This window comes from Vulpes lagopus, chromosome 18, assembly GCF_018345385.1.
Source record: "Vulpes lagopus strain Blue_001 chromosome 18, ASM1834538v1, whole genome shotgun sequence".
NCBI lineage: Eukaryota > Metazoa > Chordata > Mammalia > Carnivora > Canidae > Vulpes > Vulpes lagopus.
In genome coordinates, this window is record NC_054841.1 from 31151628 (window position 1) to 31176397 (window position 24770).

General features: G+C 42.2%; 1 protein-coding gene across 8 annotated transcripts in view; it reads right to left on the reverse strand.

The window, feature by feature from the left end:
* The window catches only part of SLC23A2 (solute carrier family 23 member 2), a 134830-nt gene that overhangs the window by 79935 nt on the left and 30125 nt on the right, over positions 1 to 24770 (reverse strand). The window lies entirely within an intron of this gene.

Below are 24770 nucleotides of genomic sequence, written 5' to 3' on the forward strand. Positions count from 1 at the left end.
TTTTATTCTCCTAGCTGAACTGTATCTTCATGTCAGACACAATCATCCACTGCAGCAACCAGCCCTCCTCACTGCCCTCATGACCAGGAACAAAGGGGGACAGTGCCACTGTGGCCAGACCACTCTCCATCAAGTATTCTGTTTCTCTCTACCCAGTGTTTAACTGGCCCTCATGAGTGCTACTGGGACGTACCCACTGCCTTTGCCATCTCTTACAGCACTCTTTGGAGTGCCCTGAAGACGTGGAGACAAGTGAGCACGAGAGGGGATGGGCCCAAACAAAGTGCAAGGCAATGATGCTCTGAGAGAGGCTTCGGGGCAGGGAGTGCCACGACCTGGGAAGAGTGGAAGACAAACACAGGGTGGAAGGAAGGGAGGAGACAGCGAACACCGAGCACAGAAATGTACTTCGGAAGGCCCCAGATGACACAGCATCCACAGCCAAATACTTGAGAGTTATGAAGACAGCCTCAAGACCAAAAACCTGGGCACCAACCTGAGATCAGAGTGCTTCATCCACACAGGCTGAACTTGAGTGGGGTAATGCCAAGGCCCAGATAAAGATAAAAGGGGGGTGGGGGTGGGTTTAAAGTCTGGTTTAGAGTTTGTATTGAAACAAAAGACAAGATCTCCCATGGAATCTCACACTAGGGAAGATCTGCCCACCCTCAGTCCATCCATTGCCCCTCTTCCTACTCCTTGGGAAAGAAAGACTCCTTGGGAAAGCAAGACCACTATCTTGCCCCTGATTCGACGACAAGGGTGAGGAGGAGCTGTCGGACAAGAAATGGGCTCACTGGGAATGAAAAGGACGAGGATGACACAGTAACAGCTACAGTCCCCTACCACTAAGTACCTGCATCACTGTGTCAGTGGCACCTCATTTTCCCAAGTAAGCACAGTATTGCAAGCATGTGCCCACTTCACAAAAGGGTAAGCTGAGCTGCAAAGAAGTGAGGTAATTTGCCAAAGGACACACAGCCTTAAACAGTGGAGCACGATTCAAACTTTAATGAGCATTCCCATCCTAACAGTGTTTATACAATCAAGACCTAAGACTGTCCTTCGAATGCTCAGTTTCCAGCCAACCTCCCTGAGCGAACATAATACAAGCTGGCCTGGAAGCACAGTCTCTGCCCAACTTGCTGTGTGCCATTGGCTCTGGGATTTCTGAGGGGGCCCCAAGGGGCAAGGACTGCCGAGCTCCCTCTCCCAAGCTGAAGCCCACATCTCCCAGAGCAGGAAAACTCCCAAATCTGTGCGCTCTGCAGCATTGACACCATCCTACCACCTCTGATCTCCCAGTCCTGTTCCACCTCGAGTACTCCTCTTATCCATACAAATCAGCCAGCATGACCAGAAGCCATTGTGCCCTTTGCTGGCGTCCTGATGCATCTCAGAATGACAGCCGAATTCTGCCGCAAGGCTATAGAGTCACAGTGACGCCTACTGGGAAGCTTGGGCCCGCTATGCTGTCATTTCTGTTTTGGGTCCTCAGGTGCTGGGTCCTCCACTAGCTCCTCAGGCTCTTCCATGTGCAGTGCCTCCAAAATAAACACCCTTTACCTCGCTCGCCCCTTTCCATTGGGGTAATTCCCACACATGCATCCTCTGGTTGCCACACATCACCATGGCATGGGGGAACAACAAAGATGGCTACACTGTGGGAAGATCCATCTGCCTGCCCAGCCAGACCACTGTCAGAACAAGGGGCAGAGTCTACCTCCCATATCCCTGGTTCCCAGTTTCGGACTCAGTACCTGTACTGAAGGTTTCCCAGGACTTGTGAGATGAATAAATGATGTTTAAAAAATAAAAGTACCAATAAAACATAACACTCATTCTTAATACTCTCACTAAATTGGAAAAGGAAGTTAACAGCCAACATCAACCACATCTGTGACACACCAGATGCACTGGTGTCAGGGACACGCCAGGGTGTTGACATCACTGTGATCGTTCAGCTGACAGAGAAGTATTTGCAAGTAAAAGACCAAATCAGAACCACTATCAAGAAGCAGGAAAATCTGAGCAAACCTACCAGTAGATAGATGGCTAGGTACAAAACACACTAGCAGAGCTCTTTCAGTGCTGATGGACTCAAAACATTCCCCAAATGCCAGCAACAAGCATCTTGGGAAAGAAAGACTAAGCAAAACCACTGCTATCTTGCCCCTGATCCGGTGACAAGGGTGAGGAGGAGCTGTCAGACGAGAGATGAGGCTCAATGGAGATGACAAGGATGACACAGTGAGAGCTACAGTCCCCACCCCCAACCCAAGTACTGTCTAACCTGGTTTTGTAGTGTCCCCAGCTAAGGGTGGTTTTTACGTTTTTAAATAGTAAACAACAGCAAGGAATAACATATGACAGGATATGTGGGCCACAAAACCTGAGATATCTACAGAAAAGTCTACTGCCCCAAAAGATAAGGGTGGATGTAGGAATCCTGTTTAAGATGGCAATGACAGCCATTACTTAGGTTTCATAAAAAATGTGCAAGGCCTTTCTGAATAAAACAATGAACTATTACTAAGGGCCATAAAACAGATCTAAATAACCAGAGAAACAGGCTACATCCTGGAATAAGAGAGCTGCTATAAGAATATTCACTTTATGATATATATGTGTGTGTGTATAAATTTAATAAAAATTAATACCCCAAAAGGAGAGAAAGGGGGCTTGCTAAAATTCCTGCAGAATGATAAGCAAAAATAGCAAGAAAAAATAGCCATAAATATCTGAAAAAATAAACATGTGTTCTATCAGAAAGAAACTCTAATAAAGTTGTAATAAACAGAAGAGTTCACAAAAACAAATAACCAAGAGAAACCTCCAAAACCAAGAAATATATGATATGGAGGCACTTCAAATCATAAGGCAAAGTATGGATTTTTCAATACAACATGCCAAAACAACCAGCTCATTACTAGGTAATAAAATGCAGAAAAACTAAGTCCTAAGGTCAGCACACACACCAAAAAAAAAAAAAAAAAGACGAATGGAAGAAAGGAAGGGCGGGCCACTAATGGTTATATAACGTATGGGTGGAGGACTCCCTTCTTAGCATGTCATTAAAGATGAAAATGAGACAGAGGCTGATTAGACAATATAATTTTTTAGATTTCTGTATGGAGAAAAATCACACAAAGTTAAAAAGCAAAATATACCCTATATAAGATCATGTGTTCATATCTTTAGTATTTGAAGAGCTCTTAAAAATCAATAAAGAGGAAACAAAAGTCCTTAAAATAAAAAAGGGCAAAATATATGAGCTTCTAATCTTTAATCCCTCTCAAATACAAACAGCAAGATAAATGTTCCAACCTTGTTCAAAATCAAATGAAATGTACAATAAAATAAGGTACTTTTTTTTTTTTTTAACTTACGTGGCTTTTTTTTTTTTAAATTTATGTATTTGAGAGAGAGAGTACGCACACACAGCACACAAGTGTGGGGGCACAGAGGGAGAGGGAGAAGCAGACTCCCCACTGAGCAGGGAGCCCAAAGTGGGGCTGCATCTCAGGGCCCTGCAATCATGACCTAAGCCGAAGGCTGATGCTTAACCAACTGAGCCACCTAGGCACCCCTATGTGGTTTGTTTTTAATGTGCTTATTTGTAAGATAGTAAACAAATACAAAAACACACACACACCTAACGAAAAATAAGTTTGCTGATAATGAGAGGCAATTTGGTTATACATATCAGAAGAGATATACTCATGTTCGTTTCTAGTATTTGTTAATAGATATATTAATACTTGTTAATTAGGACACAAAGATTTAGTTCCAAAATTGTGCATGTTAACATTAATAAGACCAAAAGTCACAAAAAATCTAATACTCAACACTAGGGAACTGAATGGCAAAATTATGGTATGTTCCCACAAAGGAATACCATGTAGACATTAAAAAGATGACGTAGAAATATTTATTGACATGAAAAGATGTTCACCCTATCTTAGGTACAGAAAGTATGTACAACACTATGCTAAGTAAAATAAGCCAGTCATAGAAGGACAAAGAGGGCATGATTCCATCTATAGGAGGTATCTAAGATAGTCAAACTCACAGAAACGGAGAATACAATGGTGGTTGCCAGGGACTTGGGAGGGAGGTGCTATTCAAGAGGTACAAAGTTTATTGTGAAAGGTAAGTTCTAGGGACGCCTGGGTGGCTCAGCAGTTAAGCACCTGGGTGGCTCAGCAGTTAAGCGCCTGCCTTGGGCTCAGGGTGTGATCCTGGAGTTCCAGGATGGAGTCCCACATCAGGCTCCCGCATGGAGCCTGCTTCTCCCTCTGCCTGTGTCTCTGCCTCTCTATGTATGTCTCTCATGAATAAATAAATATAATTAAAAAAAAAAAGAAAGGTAAGTTCTAGGGATCTGCTATACAACACTGTTCAGTTAAAAATACAGTATTGTACATTTAAAGATGTTAAGAGGGAAAAAAAAGATGTTAAGAGGGTAGATCTTAGGCTGAATGTTCTTACAATAAAAAATACCAATTTTTAAAAATCAGGCAATGAGTGAAAAGAATTAAAGGCAATTCATACAGTGATGAAAGGTTATATAAAGCACTAACCTAAACCACTGTGTGTGTGTTAAGTGTAAATACATACATACACACACCAAAAGGTCAACGAAAATGCTGATTAGGGGCAAAAGACTTAAGTAAAAGAACTTCAGAAAATAGAGACACTTAACAGTGAAAAGTTTGCCCCTCTATTTCCCTGAAGAGCTTGATGATGCCCACATCAGCAACTGGTTCCATCACTCTGTTCAGAATCAAATCCAGAAACGTGGTCAGTTCCTCATAACAAGACCACACAAAACAGTTTGTTCCTTTCTGTTGAGTGGTCAGGACACAGGCTTAGAGTGACAAGTCACATGGAATAAAGTTCTTAGGTTTCAAGTTGTAAAATAACTTGTCAGAAAAGAAACGGAGAAAAGCTAAAGTTCTATAAATTACACTTAGCTGGGAAGCAGGGGGGCGGAGACTAACACTGAAAGGTGTACCCATAACCAAGGCTGCCCCCAAAGAAACTGTCCTCCACTGTGATTCCATGTTGGAACCACTTATGAATTTTAAAAATACTATATGTTGGGGTCCCCTACCCACAGAACTGCCGAATAGGCCTATGGAGCCTGAGCATTCGGTTTATAAAGCTCCCCTGGGGCCAGGGTTAAGAATCACCACCTTAAAGCAAGCAGGAAATCATTACAGTCTCCTAAAAAATAACTTTTTTCAACCTCAAAATAAATCTACGCCTGTCAGAGCAGAAAAACAGTAATTTAGCAAATTCTGCTATGAGCAAGTAGGGAAGTAAAATATTCAAGTCTTTAGTAAACTTCCAATTCCCTAGGGATTGAACCACCAGCTTGCCAGCCACCAACAATCACGAACAAATGCAGAGTAACAGCTTTGAATTAGTACTTCTTTGATCAACTATTCAGCCAGTCATCATATCTTCTGCACTTAATTTTTTTTATCTGGCCATTTCTCTGCTGTCCAGGCATGGGTCAACTCCCTACTGTGGCTTACCATGGCTACCTGACTTAGAAAAATGATGGTACTGGGCAGCCCCAGTGGCGCAGCAGTTTAGCATCTGCCTTCAGCTCCAGGGTGTAATCCTGGAGACCCGGGATCTAGTCCCACGTCAGGCTCCCTGCATGGAGCCTGCTTCTCCCTCTGCCTGTGACTCTGCTTCTCTCTCTCTCTCTCTCTCTCTCTCTCTCTCTCTCTCTGTGTCTCTCATGAATAAATAAAAATCTTTAAAAAAAATTTTTTTTTTAAAATGATGGTACTATCCAAATGGAATTTAAAGGCTGAACTGCTCCTGGAGTTTTCTAACCAAGCCTTTTCGTGTTTCTTGGAGGTAAAACCAAATCCTAAAGAAAACGTGTCTTCCTCTCAGCATTTAGCAGTTCCTAGTCCAAGGCACTCAATAGCTGAATGAACTAACCACTAAGAATCCTCCCGAAGAGTAGAATCTTCCTTGTGTACAACTCATCTTTATACTCCCAAGCTTCTAGGGATGCCTGAGTGGCTCAGCAGTTGAGCATCTGCCTTCGGCTCAGGGTGTGTGGTCCCAGGGTCCGGAATGGAATTGAGTCTCCCATCGGGCTCCTTGCAGGGAGGAGCCCTTGTCTGTGTCTCTGCCTTTTTCTGTGTCTCTCATGAATAAATAAAATATTTTTTAAAAATTAAATTAAAAATAAATTTAACAAACACACAAACATCTGATGCTAGTGATTCTCAAATCACCCCCACCTTTGTATGGGTAACGTGGGATGGGGTAATTTCTCTGCCTGCAGAAACCTATCCAGACAGCTGAGAATATGACTAACAAGGAAAACTTTAGGATAAAGAAACTCAAAATCTCAACTTGCCACGTTGTAGTTTGGTTCCTACCAAGGTACAAACAAGAGCTTTCAGGGCTGGCCAGGTTCAATGATAAAGCACATTTTAAAAGCCAATCCGCGGCTCTCTCTCTGCTTAAATCCCATCATTAGAGGATTATAGTTGAACTGTGACTGCTCCATTAAATTGTTAAATGCTAACATTTGACCTAAATGCTTTTAATCCAAGACAAAAAAAGATTATTGGAACACATAACCTCAATTTACACAAGCTCAACTCCCTTTAAATGAAAGGACTTGAGTGGTTGCCGAATATATAGGGTCTTGCTTTAGAAAGTTTACGATTCTGACATTCATCCTACTTATTATTATTTCCTTTAGGCAACAATGAATGAACCTGTAAGTGGTGGTGATTATTTGATCTTGTGATGACAGTTACAGTGTCATAGGGTGTAACAGAGGGGGAAAAAAATCCTCCTACAGCCTTTCCAAAACACTTCCAACTTTTGCTCTTATTTTTCAAACTGCAATTTACTACCCACTAGCAGCGGGCTATGATATCCACCTAGTGGATCTCAACCAGAATTTTAAGACAATGATATTTAACAGGACAAGAAACTTCAGAGTACACCTCACAAGATAAGGCTATCTAGTTTCAAGGTAAAATACCTTACTGTGGCTCAGTTAAAAACCAACAACAAAAACAAGCCTAAAAGTCACTGATGTAACCAAAGCCCTACCCAGTGACAAAAAAGGCATATTCCAGGTACCCAATTTATTATTTTTAAAGATTATTTGTTTATTTATTTATGAGAGGCACAGAGAAAAGGGCAGAGTTCAAGCAGAGGGGGAAGCAGGCTCTCCATGGGAACCCAGTGTGGGACTTGATCCTGGAATCCCAGGATTACCCCCTGAGCCAAAGGCAGATGCTCAACCACTGAGCCACCCCAGGTGTCCCCCAGGTACCCAATTTAGATCAGGTTATTTGCTGGGCTTCAAGTAACATACCCATAGAAAAAGTCTGTTCAAAGAAAAAAAAAAAAAAAGAAAAAGTCTGTTCAAATGGTGCAAGATAAGAACACTGATAATAAAGTATCATCATATCTCCTTGCTACATGGGTAGAGGGTATCCAAAATTGTGGCCTCCAAGTGGCTTCTCTTTAACATCTGCCAGAGCCTGACACTGAACCACCTCAATGACTGCAATCAAAAAAATCTCCAATGCCACCCAACAAGCTGTCAGTCTTCTGTCACAGTCTTGATTTGTCAACTTTTCTCTTGAGAGAAAGAAAAGCTTCAAAGCAGCCAGATAAAAAAAACTTGGGTTTCTGAATGAGAGACCAGAGTTCACTGCCAGGTTCCCTCTTAAAAACACACCTACTGAGGACACCCCAGGAGGAGCAGCGCTTTTGAGGTCACACCCCCCAGGGCCCGTGAGGCACTCCATGTCAACCACCCCACTCTGAAGGTGGAAGAAAAGGCATCTGGACCACTTGGGTATCACCTGGAAATGAAGTAGGGGGCCGCAAGGGTGGGTTGCAGGACCACCGGGTAGACACGGCAAATCCTCCTGGAAAGTCGAGGGGTGAGGGAGGATCATTCCTAACTTAAAGCAAATATTTTAAGGAGCATAAAATTCACAAATTGGTAAAACAGAAGATGTTAAAGAATACTCCCTGCTTGCAGAAGACCCCTTCCATCTCTTTTGGAGACAGGGCCCAAACTGCCCTAGTACAGAGTAAGCTCTAGACCCAAACTAAACTCTAAATCCTAAGAGAGCACTTAAATCCAGTCAGAGAGGGGCTATTCTGCTGATGTCAGTTCACATACAAGCTGAGCCATGAAAAGCAATGGTCATGGGACCCAGAGGGCAAGATGCTGACTCACTGACTGCTCAGCTAGGGGAAGACAGAGTCAAGCATACAGTAAAAGGTCAAAGCAGCTCGTTTCACTGGTTTGGGGACTTTAAAATCCATACTGATCTTCATGTTTCTGACCTAATGCTGTAGGTACTAGATGCTATACAGCCACCTCTGGAGCTGATCTCATCCAGCAGAAGTTTCTTCCCCAAATTATGACAAGATTTTAAGATTCATTATCCTAACCATGACTCTCCTGCCCCAGGTACCATCTACATGGACCACATGAACCTGCAGTTCCCAGGATGAAGCTCAAGAAGTCCCCTCCCTCCTCCAAGAAGCATTCCTGGGTTAGCTGTCCCTCTAAACACATGGCTTGGGCCAGCTCCCAGGCCACGCAGGAATAGGGACAGGGGCAGTGTCTACCACACAGAAGGCATTCAAATATCTAAAGAAAACTTATTTTCAGGGCCAGTAAGTGATACATCTGAAACAAAACCTAATCCTCACCCTCCATATTCATTCAGGGAAAGCATGTGCCCTGGACAAGTGAGGGGAGAAGGGGAGGTAATGGAGCAAAAGGTAGAGCTTATAGGCCAAAATCAAAATACAGAAGTATATTTGAGAAAATTCAAACAGAGTCCAGAATTTTTCAAGATTTTATTTATTTATTCATGAGACACACCCAGAGAGGGGCAGAGACATAGGCAGAGGGAGAAGCAGGTTCCCTGCAAGGAGCCCAATGTGGGACTTGATCCCAGGACCCTAGAATCACACCCTGAGCTGACGGCAGACAATCACTGAGCTACCCAGGTATCCCAAGGTTGGTTTTACTACATTTATTCCTATTGTATGTTTTACATCCCATTTTTGTACCAATAGTGTTTTCACAAAGACTATCTTAAATGTATTAATCATTTTGGGGGCCATTGGAAAGCTAATTTTATATGCAATTTTAATGACAAGATAAAAACACATTCAGATTTAACTGACTGCCTATCCTGTCCAAGACACAAACAGGATTTCACTTAACCCTTGCAACAATGCTGGGAAGGGCTATTCTTAATCACATGTCACACCACTCAGAAAACTGAAGCAGAGAGGCTGATTTTTCCCTTGGACAACAGCCAAGGGCGAGTGGCAGCCACAACAACCATTCTGAGAGCGTGATATCTGCTCTCAATTCCCTTAGAGACTAACAGAACAGGGCCCAAAGATGAACGGAGGTCATTTTGGACGAGGCTGAAAAAAACCCCCGGTGCTATTGAGGAATGCAAGGAAAGCTTCCTCCTCTTGCACACCTCCAAATGATCTTTGTCATTTGTTATCTCCCCGCCCCTTTCCCAGTACAAAAACAAACCTGCGTGGTCAGGTAACTTCCAGGGATGGCTGTCCCCTGCTAACCCTGAGCACCCCTTGGCACTGTTCCAGCTCCCGCTCCATCTTCCCTTTCCAGCACAACTGGGGACTCGTGCCTCCTGTTTCTCAGGGGAAGCTTGGGAGAGCATGGAGTCACCTCTCACTACTCTGCCCTGCTGCCTCTGCGGGGGGGGGGGGGGGGGGGGGGGGGACGGACGACAGGTGCCTGCAGCAGCATTCCAAATGATAGTTCACTCCATCGCCTCAAGCTTCCTGTAGTTATCAGCCCTCACCATGAACTACTCTTTAGACCATACCATTCCTCTTTGGAATGTTCTTATCAGTTCTTCCTGTCCTCGGTGCCAAAGCCAAATTTCCTTCTCTCACCTGCAGACAGAGGTCAAACTCCATCCATTGTTCCTTCATTTCTTAACTTATTCTTGCTGGGTTTTGCAGCACACTTCCTTAAGTCCTCTCCACTACCTGTCATCTGTTCCATCTACAAATCTCTTCTGTGACATCTTTTTTCCTCCTCACCAACCCCTGCTTTCCCAAGAGTTCCTCCTCCTCCTCCTCCCTCATACGCTTTCCCAAGATAAGGAAAAGCACGCTCTGAAATTTCACCTACCCTGATGGATTACCTGATGACTGAATAATGGGTTTGCCTCAACTGCCCTGCAATTACCTGGGGCTGGGACACTGTAATTCTTCTCCAAGTTAACCCCAAGTACTCGGTGATCCAAACAGGCTCTCCCTGACCTTCGATAAACGGGAGCCTGTTTCCTGACGGTCAATAAACATCTTATGCCTGGGAGTAGGTTATATAGTTGGGTTGTGGGTTTTTTTCCCCTGCAAAGGAACATGTTCTTCCTAATTCATTAAAAAAACAAACAAACAAAAACAGCCATTTAGGGGCACCTGACTGACTCAGTCGGAAGAGTGAGCGCTCTTGATTTCCGGGTGGGGAGTCTGAGCCCCGCGCTGGGTGTAGAGAGTACTTAAATTTAAAAACAATTTTTTAAAAAAAAAACCAAAAAACATATCCATTCAATACAGAGACTACAGTCACTTAGAATCCTATGCCACAGATGCACAGCTTTCTTTAGCATCTGAACCTAACATTTTCATAATCCCCAAACCTTAAAGGATTAAAAAATTGATGTATTCAGCTATAAGAGACTCCCGCTCTCCATGAAGTTTAATCTGTGTTCCTTACTTTTCCTTGAGGCCCTAAAAATCTGCATAAAAGAGCACATAAAATCTTGGATGGCCCAGGACTGGACCTCACTCAGAAAATAAGGTAAACGAGCACGTGAAAGCATAGCATCTGACATTTCAATTGCTGCAGATCAGGTTTTAAGGTCACTCTCTCACATGTTTAATGAAGGGCACTGCCTTCTAATTCTAAGAGTTGCATAAATGCTAATGTTTGTTTTTTTAAATATTGACAGTCTAGAGAACTCAGACTTTGGAGACTTTCTGGTAACTCAGCTGGGCAAACTTGAGTCACGGGCTCCTCACGCACCCACAGAGACACCCGTAGACATAGCTACGTATGTGCACAAAACCAGCCACTCAACCACAGACAGGAGCACACACAGTGATAAGGTATGTGGCCGCAGACGCAAACACCCGGCCCAGATGCACACACACACAGACACAGACACTAATTCCCCAAAGCAGAGCTAACGGACCAAGAAATGGTCTTACCTGAAAAGAGAAATCTTACCCTCTCCACAAAAATACTCGTTAATCAGTGTCCAATCCACCAATTCTGTGCAGGCACCCGTGCTGAGCCGGATCGTCCTGATGCTCAGCATGAGCCGTTTCAGGTGCTGAAGGAATTTCGGCTTTTATAACCCACACAGACTCGCCAAAATTGTATAACCATACCACCTAGTCAGACATTACACAACAGCCACCACCTGGTTACAAACGGTTACTACATGCTTCTGGTATGGCCTGCTCACCATCGATCCAGAGCAGGTTTCTATGTGGCCGGGTGGATATTCTATTGTGGAAACCAAGCAGTTGCTGGGATTACATTTCTCAAACCCACACAAATAAGGGAAATTAAAACCTATCTTTCCAAACACTCCAGTTCAGATGAACAAGTCCACTCAAACTGTGTTCAAGCTCAGTGAAAGGAGCGATTAATTCTTACTTCCTGGTAATTTCTCATTTCCCCAACTGGGGTAGGGGCCCCAAAGCAATTGTTTTCAAAGCTCAAAGACTTTCAAAGATTAAAAAGACATCTCAAAGCACAATCTCTTCATTGAAATGGTAAGAAAAGCAACAACTAACTGCAATATTGAGAGTCAACTGCCGAAGGCGGGTTGCGATGCGTGTGGCATCTGATGTGCAGGTCCCCACTGCCGAGGCCCCAGTGAGGAGTGGAAGGGCCTGCAGACACAAGCAAGATAGCAAACACACACTGACAATCTAGTACCGACAGGAGGGAAGAAGCCACATCTGTCATCATACTTTTGTCTTTCTTAGTCTTGGCTCCAGGCCAGGGCCTGCCAGAAACCCGGGCGGTGGGCACCTGCGCCCCTGGGATATGGTGAGAGGGCCAGAACCTGCCTCTATTTCCCCAACATCACACAGGGACCACATGGCTCAGGCAGGAAGGGGTTCCCAGCAGCACAGTACACCCTGGAAGACATGAGAAAGGCAGAGGGAGAGACAAGACAGCCTGGACAACAGCAGCTCTGATGGTTACTCACTCGTGAATCATCTTAGGGGAAGTCAGTGGTGGGCACAAGAGAAAGGTGCCACCTGACTGGAGTAGAAGCTGCAGTGGGAGTGGGGAGAAGGCTGGGAGCCAAGAGCCTTAACAGTTCTGGAGCAGGAGCTTCGTCACAGAAGTTCCTAGGGCCCGGGTCACATATGACACAGCCAACACCTCGGGTCTACATGTCCAGGTAGACAGACCAGAAGGCCCCTTAACTTCCAAAGTGAGTGAAAAGAAGGACCCAGTATGCGGCCTGTGGGCAAAATAATCCAGTCTCCATATCCTGAACATAAGAATCGTTCCCAGGCTGTTCTGTGAAGACTCTTAACCTCAAAAAGGTTAAACTGCAGGACTCAGAAGAAAATTTCAATTTGGAACAAAAAGGAATTAAAAAAACAGTTGCTATTTTTAAAAAAGGGAAATGGGATCACACAATTATGTGAAGGAAATGGACACAGACCAAGAGATGACAAGCTCAGGGTGGTGAAGAAGCAACAATGAGAAGTGAAAACCAAAGGAAAAAGCAGAAAACAAGCAGGTGGAGGAGGACAAGTCGGAGAAACACGGAGAGACAAGGAAAAGTCTAGAAAGGCCGTAACAGTTCACAGATAAGAAGTGTGGACGGACAAAAGCAAACAGCAAATACAAGACATGGAAAATTAGTGCTCCTTGACTAGATTTAAAAAAAAACAAAGAAGGGCAGCCCCAGTGGCTCAGCAGTTTAGCGCCTGCCTTCAGCCTGGGGTGTGATGCTGGAGACCCGGGATCCCTGCATGGAGCCTGCTTCTCTCCCTCTGCCTGTGTCTCTGCCCCTCTCTCTCTCGCTCTGTCATGAATGAATAAAATCTTTAAAAAAAAAAAGAAAAAGAAAAAAAGAACAAAGAAGCCAGTCATGTAGCAGGACTCCGTTCACATGAAATGTCCAGACTAGGCAAATCCAGAAACAGAAGGTGGATTGGTGGTTGCCTGGGCCTGGGGTGGAGATGGGGTACAGAAATGGAGGTGACTATTAATGAATTTGGCATTTCTTTATGGGATGAAGAAAATGTTCCAAACTTGACAGTGACGGTTACACAAGTCTCTGATTCCCTGGAAGCTGCTGCTCTGTGCAGGTTAAACAGGAGCGAACTCTGTGGCATGTGAAATCTATCTCAATAAGACGGTTTCATAAAAAAAAACGAATGGAACAGGCTTCAAGATATAAAAAGATATCAAAATAGAAGGTTTTTATTCTCTATTAAGAAAAATCTGAGTAGAGAGATTACAAAGGTAAGCCAGATTCAAAAATCAGAGAGAAGAAACCTGTTCTTGGACACACTCTGGCAAACTAATTTAGCTACAGGAAGAAAAAGTTGTAGAAACACCCAGGAAGAAGGAGAAAGTATTTGGGTTAAGTAGTAGCAATAATTAAGATGAACCCCAGGATTTTCCAAGGCAGCATAAAAATGCCAGAAATCGATAGAAAATGAAGACAGAACTGAAAAAAAGGTTTTCCCGAAGAATTTATATCCAGAAAAGCTACCCTTCATGTGGGGAAAGTCAAAAAATGCCACCTCAGATGTGCAGGGGCTCAGAAAGGGGAGGGACAGGTTAAGGTTATTCTTCCAACTATATAAAATTCAGAAAGGTCCCTAAAATACAGAGGTACTATTCACATATGCCAAACAAAACCATCAAGGTCAGGACGAAACTAATGAAGATAAACCTGATTATGAAACAAAATGCATAGGTCAAATTATTCTCCAAGAATATGCTAGGTTATGTGGAAATGTAATAAAGCAGGTCGAGCAAGATGACATTATTAAAGACTGAAGATAGGCAATAAGATAATGCTTAAACTTATCTCCCAAACATGCAGGACTTTTAAAATACCAATGGATCTTAGGGATAAATACTGGAGAAATGGGGTTTTTATGTTTTGGATAGGTTTTTAAAAAGTGTTTTTTACTTAAAGGAAACCACTATTAAAATCTGAAACAGAAAGACACCTAGGTGGCTCAATGGTTGAGCATCTGCCTTGGGCTCAAGGAGTGATCCCAGGGTCCAGGGAACAAGTCCCCTATTGGGCTCCCTGCAGGGAGCCTGCTTCTCCTTCTGCCTATGTCTCTGCCTCTCTCTCTGTGTGTCTCTCATGAATAAATAAATAAAATCTTTAAAAAAAATGGGAACATTACAAACTAAAACACAAACTAAATATGACTTAAATGCAAAGTATTCTCAGATGTATCAATATAAATGACAATGCCCAAATGTACACCTTAAAGTGACACAAGAATAAAGCAACATTAATGCTGCCTCATTTTTTTAAATATCAGACACTATGAAATCATGCCAGGAAGTATAAAATGGGGGGAGAAAAAGGCTAACTTTACATTGCTAAAATAAAAAATTCAGACCAGAAATCTTATGCCAGTTTTTATGTTCCAAACAGTATTTCACTGAAATAAAGTCCACACTGGCTAACAATATGGAAGAAAGGACCACGAGTTCATAAACGTACCTGTTTCCAAGAAGATGGGGGCAGAAGGGTCAAGGGGACAGGGACACAGGCGCAATCTCCATGTGGGCTTTATTTTTTATTGATTAGGAAATGTGACCAATATAACAAATAAAACTAACATAATAGGTACCAAACTATGCACCCCACAAACAGAGCTTTATTTTCATTGGTTCCAGAACATTTGTTAAAACTGGTCATCATGCCAAATGAAAAGTTCAGCCCCCAAGAAAAGGAGCATTTATTCTCACTGCCTGACCATAATGTCAAAAGGATTAAACAACAAAGTCACAACAACTTCAAAATCTTCAACTTTCTCCCAAATAACTGATGAAACTGAAACTGTAAAAACACCCTTACAACAATAAAGAATGAGTAATAAAAGTACCCTAAAGAAAACATAAGAAATTAGAGAAAGACAGAAAAATTGGCAAGAAAAAAAAAGTAAATTAATATAAATACATCCAAGAAGGTTCTTAAACAAGCCTCCCAAGGCCAAGGCAAGATAGAAACCTTCTACTCAAAAATAAATGGACCCTGGTAGCCTCCCAGGCAAATGTCTCCAAGCACTAAGAAATAGGAACTTCCTAAGCTACTCAGCTCCAGAGCACTGCAGAAGGGGGGGAGGGGGGGGAGGCCAATTAACCATTTTAGAAATTTAGCATCATCCTGATCACAAACTTGACAAAGAAAAGGGAGGGGAAAGCTAGTACTACAACTAAGTAAAAGGAAGAAACCAAAAAGGCATGGGATAAAACTCAGCATCAATTTTCAAATAAAACTCAGCATATTCAACAAAGAAGGAAAAAAGGTGCTCAAAAAGCATCCCCATCTCATGACATAACCAAGGAGATACTTACCCTGAAATACCCCACACAGTACCCATAAAGCCAGGAACAGGAGTCTCACAGCCTCCAGTATAGAAGACTGTCCTAACAGGGGTGCTTGGTTGGCTCAGTGGTTGAGTGTCTGCCCTTTGCTCAGGACGTGATCCCAGGGTCCAGGGATCTAGTTCCCTATCCGGCTCCCCGCAGGGAGCCTGCTTCTCCCTCTGCCTAGGACTCTGCCTCTCTCTGGGTGTAATAAATTAAATAAATAAATAAATAAATAGATAACATTTTTTAAAAATACAATTATCCTAACTACTGCGTTTTAAAGCTCTAATATTGGAAAAAGGTTTTAAAGTTCTGATATTGGAAAAAGAAAATAATTACTCATAGGTAATGGGTCTCAGAAAATCAGTTTAAAAATCTGGAATAAGGGGATCCCTGGGCGGCTCAGCGGTTTCGCGCCTGCCTTTGGCCCAGGGCGCGATCCTGGAGACCCGGGATCGAGTCCCGCATCGGGCTCCCGGCATGGAGCCTGCTTCTCCCTCTGCCTGTGTCTCTGCCTCTCTCTCTCTCTCTCTCGTAAATAAATAAAAAAATAAAATACTAAATTTATTTTTAAAAAATCTAGAATAAGACACTTCAGAAAAGTAGGTAGTTACTAAATGAACACAGAAAAAAAATCCTTAGCACTACCATTAACTCATATATAAACCCCCCTCTTTGTAAAGTATTGTATACACACACGGACAAGTATACTAGGAAAGTATATGGCAATACACCAATTTCTTTACAGTGGTCATTTCTATAAAGCAGAATTCTGAGTATTTCTTTTTTGTGTTCATCTGGTTTTCTACGTTTTATGCCTCACCCATTATATTAAGAGACAAATTAGAAGTAGCTCAAATCGGGCAGCCCGCATGGCTCAGTGGTTTAGCACCGTCTCTGGCCCAGGGCATGATCCTAGAGACCCGGGGTCAAGTCCCATGTCAGGCTCCCGGTTTGGTTTGTAGCCTGCTTCTCCCTCTACCTGTGTCTCTACCTCTCGGTCTGTTTCTCATGAATAAATAAATAAAATCTTAAAAAAAAAAAAAAAAAAGTAGCTCAAATCTTAGTACCTATAAAGTTGGTAAATTTAGGACCAAAAAAATGATGCAAGCCAACTAAAAGGCTAAACTTAAGACAAAAAAAAAATGTTGAACTCTTCAGAAATAATTATTTTAAAGGCTATTCATGAGAGACACAGAGAGAGATGCAGAGACACAGGCAGAGGGAGAAGCAGGTTCCATGCAGGGAGTCTGATGCAGGACTCGATACTGTATCCCAGGGTCACGCCCTGAGCCAAAGGCAGACACTCAACTGCTGAGCCACCCAGGCGTCCCAAGAAATAATTAAGCAATTGAAAATATATACTTTGATTAATGCAATATCCAGTTTATGTTTTCCTTTTAAAAACAAAATCTAAACTTTTGAGAAACATTCTTATATGTGCTTATTTCTATCTTTCCAAATAAACGTTACACATTGACATTTCAATGTTGAAAAATGTTGAAAAACTGAGTAAGACAACAAAGAAAGTTTAGGATTATCAACTGGACAAAAACTGCTCTGATTCTATAATGAGCCCAACCTGGGAGAAAAAAATAGTTCTAGAAACACAAACAGCAAATGCACTGCCTAACACCACCCCCTAGTGTTACAATGTTGAATTGACACTTGGTAAAATAATTGGTAAATATAAAACTTTGTTTCAAAAAAATATTTTGAATAATTTGAAACATACAGAAAAGTAAAAAGAAATAAAATGCATTTCATATACAACTTATTTCCAACTATGCATTATTTTGTGTGACTGCTTCTATATTTTATCAGGAAGTGTCAGAGACCACTATATATTTCCAAGAGTCCTCCCTCACTCAATTACTGTTTTTATAAAAACTCTTGATTTTAGGCTGGGCACAACCAATGAAATTGAGGCAACATTTCACAGCCTCCCCTGCAGCTAGATGTGGCCACACAACTATGTTCTGGCCCATGGGATGTGAGTGGAAGTATGTCCTCTCCTCCCAACTGGCCGCAAGAAAACATCTTGAGCCATATTAATAAATCAGTATGTTAACAATGGTGAAACAGTAAGAAAAAAGGAGCCAGGTTATGTCAGAGAAAAAAAGCTTCTGTTTCACATTTGGTTATATTAGAAATGCCTGAGCCATACCTTTTTTTAATATTATTATTATTTTAAGATTTTATTTATTTATTCATGACAGACACAGAGAGGCAGACACAGGCAGAGGGAGAAGTAGGCTCCATGCAGGGAGCCCGGTAGGACTCGATCCTGGGTCTCCAGGATCATGCCCTGAGCTGAAGGCAGATACTTAACCGCTGAGCCACCCAGGCATCCCAGAATATATAAGTTCTGATGCTTAAATAGAATAAAAAAAGAACAATTGAAATGAATTAACTCTATCTAGCCCCTTGGGTCAACATGCCTTACGACATTCCTGAATGAGCAAGCAGGCTGAAGAGCACATGCCACATGAGATATCTTAAGGTTTTAAATCATGCAGTCAACACTGAATGTGGGTTTATGGGTATATAAACATGTAATACAAAAGTAAAAATACAAGAGGAGCCTGGGTGGCTCAGTCAGTTGAGCATGTGACCCTTGATTTCAGCTCAGGTCATGATCTCAGGGTCGTGAGACTGGGCCCCACATACTGGGCTCTGCACTAGGTGTGGAGCCTGTATGAGATACTCTTTCCTCTCCCTCCCCTCTACCCTCCCCCCTCAAAAAAGTAAAAATATAAATGCAGAGTTACCTCTGCTAGAGAAGGGAAGGAGAGGACACTAGCAAAGAACAGATTATCTAAAATGTTTTTATTTCCTTTAAAAGAAAGACAGACAAAGCAAAGACACCAGCATGTTTAGATTTATTAAATCTGAGTATCTGGCCTCTGAGTGTTCATTCATTTTCTTTACATGTGAAATTTCACTATTAAAGAACAAACTCTTACCAAAATAATACACAGAACACACACATAAAACCTGGTACAAGTACTTGCCTGCAGAGAGGGGATCTGCAATCAGACAGGAAGGAGACAATTGCTTGGTCTGTCCTCAGAAGCTCTTAGACTTTGTTCCATGTAGATCCACTATCTATTTTTCTTTAATTACAAATAAATTTCAGTTCCTTGTCACCTCCAATCCCACCTCCCTCCCAGGGGAAAAATATCTATCTGAAGTATTTTCATTTAAGATAAGGCAAGGCCACAAAAGAGGTGATGGAGTTTCCAGCCCTGACTGTGCCCCAGATGGGCTCTGTCATCTCAAGAGGGCATTAAACCTGCCGCAGCCCGAGGGTTGTGCCACTTCTAAGACCCCACTTTCTGTGAAAATACAAACATGTCTCCATAAACCAGGGATCAGAAGTCCTAACGATGCCACTGGGACCAGGAAGCAGTTCTCCTGTGACCCTGGTAGGAAAACTTCTAGGATCTGTTACAACAGTTCCACACAGACCACCTGTGGGGTTGCCTCACATCCTCTGTGGAACAAAGTGGGCAGAGGTGTACACAAATAGTCACTGTTTCTCAATGCTTAATGAGGGAGGAGGGCAGAAGTTGAGGGAACATCTACCTGGTAACTTGTTTTCTTAATGAAGAAGTGGAAGTCATGGTGGAGAGGAGAGAGGATGACATTGAAGAAAAGAAGAGTGAAAAGATTCACATAAGGAGAAAAAAGAAAAAAAAAAAAAAAAAGAATCAAGGGTCTGGGCTGAGCCCAGAACTTGTAAATGGGTGATGGAGAAAGTCACTTTGATACCTGGTTTCTCTCCAAGCAGAGGGTAACCAGGACAAAAACTGTGGAAAAACTGAAATAGCAGAACTGTGCTACTGCGGAAGGCTGGTAAATCACCCAGACAGTTCAGTGAAGAAACCAAGATGCCAGTAAGTGGGTAATCACATGACTCCCTGTGGCATCCACAGCTGGTAAAAAAGGTGAGGAAGGGAAGAGGAAACCAGAAGGCACCAGAGTGCCTGAGGAGAAACAGTACAGAACAAGTGAGACCTAGGAAGGACAGGATGTGTGCAGAGATTCCACAAGTGTTGTGTGGGAGAGGGCAAGGTTCAGGAGAGCTGAAGTAACTGGAAGTAAAACTCCCAGAAAAGATCCTGTAGGAGCCCCTGGGTGGCTCAGTGGTTGAACATCTGCCTTTGGCTCAGGTCCTGATCCCGGGGTCCTGGGATTGAATCCCACATCTGGTTCCCCACAGGGAGCCTGCTTCTCCCTCTGCCTATGTCTCTGCCTTTCTTTCTGTGTCTCTCATGAATAAAAATTTTTTAATAAATAAATTTTAATGTATACATATTAATTCATTAAAATCAATCATATGTAAAAGTTGTAAGCTACAAAACATTTGTGGCTCTTGGGTAAAATAGAAAACTAGTTTAAAAAATTTATATATACAGGGATCCCTGGGTGGCGCAGCGGTTTAGCACCTGCCTTTGGCCCAAGTTGCGATACTGGAGACCCGGGATCAAATCCCACGTCAGGCTCCCGGTGCATGGAGCCTGCTTCTCCCTCTGCCTATGTCTCTGCCTCTCTCTCTGTGTGTGACTATCATAAATAAATAAATAAATAAATAAATAAATAAATAAATAAATAAATAAATAAATATTTATACATACAAAAAAATATATAAATTTAAAATACATTGAAATTTTTTTTCTTCTCAAGCCAGGGAATAAATGAAATTATCTAGAAATACTGCCTATCAATCAATTTACTTATAGAACTAGTTCAGAAGCATTTTCCAGCCAACAGGAAATCTCTCAATTTGACAGGAAAAAAAAATGAGAAAGGGAAGCTGAAAGAAGCATCATTTGACAATGAGTACATTCTATTAGGCAGCCCATGAACTATTATAATTACATGCTATTATGCAGTGGCTTATGTTATGAAATACCCCAAAATCCAAAAGCTTACAAGTTGAAAACATATTATTTAGTGGTGCAGAACAACAATGTGGGCCTTGAGCTGTGCCACCCAGTGCAAGAGCCAACAGCCCTACATGACTACTGAGCACTTGAAATGTGGTCAGTCCAAAGGAGATGTGCTGCTACATGTAAAATACACATGAAACTCCAAAGACTTACTATGGAGGAAAAAAGCAAAATATCTCTATCAATAATTTTATACGAAATTATAATCGTATAATTAATCGTGAAATTATAATCTTTTGGGGATCCCTGGGTGGCGCAGCGGTTTGGTGCCTGCCTTTGGCCCAGGGCGCGATCCTGGAGACCCGGGATCGAATCCCACGTCGGGCTCCCAGTGCATGGAGCCTGCTTCTCCCTCTGCCTGTGTCTCTGCCTCTCTCTCTCTCTATCATAAATAAATAAAAATTAAAAAAAAAAAGAAATTATAATCTTTTCATATATTATGTTATAAAATACATTACTAAAATTAGTTGTACCCCCTTTTTACTTCATTTAATATACCTACTGGAAAATCACATATGTGACTTCCATTGTAACTGTATTGAACAGCACTGGTCTAAAGAAAGAAGATACCAGGAAAAGAGAAAAATTATGCAAGTACACAACCCCGGTAATTGTGATCAGACTCCATCACAAGAGTATGTTCCAATACTTAGGTTTTACAAAGCGCATATACACGTTAACACAGGCATGGCTGTGTTTCCTAGCTCAGACATCAGAACAAACCCTATATTACTATGCTACACTATCAGCTCTGCAGCATGCACTCTGATGGAGGAGAGCAGGTGCCAAAACCTAAATAACCTAATTTCTCACACTCACAGCACTGGAAAGAGGAAGGGAGCCAGATGTGAGAAAGGCCAAAGAGTAAATCCACTTGCTAACAACAAGGCTAGCTGAAAGGTCCTATGGGGAGCCAGGGCAGGGGGAGTCTGCAAGCTCAGAACCAGCACAAGAAACCTAAATAAAACTAACAGGGTCGGGGCAGCCCCAGTGGTCCAACGGTTTAGCGCCACCTGCAGCCCAGGTTGTGATCCTGGAGACCCTGGATCCAGTCCCACATCGGGCTCTCTGTATGGAGTCTGCTTCTCCCTCTGCCTGTGTCTCTGCCTCTCTCTCTCTCTCTCTCTCTCTCTCTGTGTGTGTGTGTGTGTGTGTGTGTGTGTGTGTCTCTATGAATAAATAAAATCTTAAAAAAAAGTAAAATAAAACTAACAGGGTCCATCCAAAGGGCTCAAAACCAGAGGGCCCTTGTAACTACTGAGTTGCAAGTTCTGACTTTATATGGCAAACCTAAAGCCAAATAATACCTGTTTTTTTTTTTAATTATCATTAGAAGGAATGGGACAAATTTATTGATTAGATTTTTCCATACCAAAGAGAAAGCCAGCCAAGGACTTAGGCAACTTATCAACAGTTGGTCTTAATTCAACACTAACACATTGATTTTATAACACACCCCACTGAAAAGGCCAACACTGTTCTAATATGCTTGGAGTCCCTTCATAGTAACTGTTCCATAGTAACCGTCTTCCTTCCTTACCTTCTTATGCAAGCTCCCTGATCATCATCAGTGTTTACATAGGTTTTTGAAAGTACCCACTTTTTCCAGTAAATATTTAATTCTCTTGTTGCTACCAATCAAACTATCAACAATAAATTTTATATAACATGTTTAGTTATGAGAATGTGGGGCACTGATGTCAACAGCACAGTCTGTAAACCAAAAACACCAGAATTACCACACACAACCTCTCGGAAGTCAGCCACCAATAAAACAAGGTTCCGCACAGCTCCGAGTCTTTAATCCAGTTTCTATCTGAATCCTTCCACGTCTATGGATCAGCTTATAAAATGTGCCTGAATCAGAACCGGCCACATAGTCTACAGGCTCCTGGCACTGTTCTCAGCTATGAATGCCCAGACAGTGAACTATCACGTGTATGCTCTCGATAACATACTAACCAGCAAGCCTTTGCTTTTCCCAGCTTTGTAAGCTAAATATTTAGGACCTGTAGAGGAAAAAAAAAAAAGGGGGGGGGGGGGACCAACCATTTGGCTAGTTTCGTGAGCCGCCACAAATCCCAGCATTGATGGAAATGGATTACACGTAAAGCCACCTGCCATCTCAGTGGACTGGGACAGTAAGTGAATTTGAGAGAAATGATAATTATTAAACTGTGCATGAACAATTGGGAGAAAGGAACTCACAAGGGCCAAAAATAGTCATAAATTAATTTGGGAAAGTGGAGTTTGGATGTCGGCCTTGGAGGAGAGAGAGTCCTGAGCGGTAGGCCACCATGGAAACCAAGTATGGGGAATCTCTAGGCCATGCAAACAAGCTTAGCCACAGCACACGAGAGGAGGTGGAAGACAAAAACACCTTGCAGGGTCAAAGGAGTCTCAAAAATCCAACATTAATGAAACACAGCTTTATGAAACATGAGTTTTTGGGCAGGTGAGGAAAACAGAAAGAGTCTACTGCTAAAAAAAATTTCAAGATGGAAAGTTAAGAAGCTACTGTGTTAACCCAAGTATGAGGATCTTGGCAACTCGGATGGTAGAAGAGACAAAGGGAGAGATCTGAAAGGGGGGGGGGGGGGGGAGATTTGGTTTCAAAGAGGACTTCTAAAAAAAAAAAAGAACAAGAGTATCTCCTTTAAATAAGGAAAGGGGCTTGACAGGGTAAGTAATGAACAAAGTTTTTGGACATGCTGAACTTGAGCTGGGAGTGGCATTAACACTTGACAAGAGCCCACTGAAGGCCAGAGATTTGAGACAGAAGCTCTATGCACAAACAGAAGCTCTATGCACAAATAGAGCAGAGAAAGGGATGTGTGGACTGAAATAGAAAGACAGTAACAAACTCTTAAGACCTGAGAGACCATGTATTTTGCAAGTATCCAAAGACAGAACAGTCTTCCCCTCACCTTCCTCATGGTTAATAAACATTACTTTTAAGAATGTATTAAATATAATGATACCAGCTTAAGAAAAAAAACTGCATAGAAAACAAAAAGTGAGGGAAATCCACAAATGTTCACGGTGGAGTCATTAGGTGGTAGGATCAAGAATCTTCCTCCTAAATTCTTGGAATTTCCTGTTTGTTTTAAATAGCAAGTACAGACTTTCTACTAGAAAATGGAAAAAGGGGGATCCCTGAGTGGCTCAGTGGTTTAGTGTCTGCCTTCGGCCCAGGGTGTGATCCTGGAGTCCCGGGATCGAGTCCTGCATGGAGCCTGCCTCTCCCTCTCTCTCTCATGAATAAATTAAACCTTTAAAAAAAAAATGAAAATGAAAAAAAAATTTTAAGAAGTGCCTGGGTGGCTCAGTCAGTTAAGTATCTGCCTTCGGCTCAGGTCATGATCCCAGGATACTAGGATGAAACCCCACATCCAGCTCCCTGCTCAGCAGGAAGCCTGCTTCTCCCTCTCACTCTGCCTGCTATTCCCCCTGCTTATGTTCCCTGTCAAATAAATAAAATCTTTAAAAAAAAAAAAAAAAAAAAACTTTTAAAAATGATCCCCTTTAAGCATCTGTGAAAACTCTAACTGTAAATTTTAATGTAAACTAAAAGTAAATAAATAAAAGTACCACTGACATAACATTCTACACCCACTATACTGAATAAATTTAGTTTTGACAAGACAACCTGTTTGAGAGACTTTATTAGTAGGAGTATAAATTCTTGCAGCTTCCCTACAGGACAATATGTCATAATTTTAAAACTAAAAACTGGGCACCTAGGTGCCTCAATTGGTTAAGCATCTGCCTTGGGCTCAGGTCATGATCCCAGGGTCCTAGGATAGAGTCCCAAATCAGGTTCCCTGTTCCAAGGATAGCCTGCTTCTCCCTCTATCCCTCCCCTCTGCTTGTGCTCTCATGCGAACTCACTTTCTCAAATAAAATCTTAAAAAAAAAAAAAAAAAAAAACTTAAGCACTGTACCCAACAATTTTATTGCTAGAAATTTACTTATGGGTATTCTCCCTAAAATAAGTATAAGAAACTTCACTGCAGTATTATTTGTAACAGCAAAAAATTTAAAATAACCAAAATGGTTATTTTGGTGCGGCGGTTTAGCGCTGCCTGCAGCCTAGGGTGTGATCCTGGAGACCCGGAATCAAGTCCCAC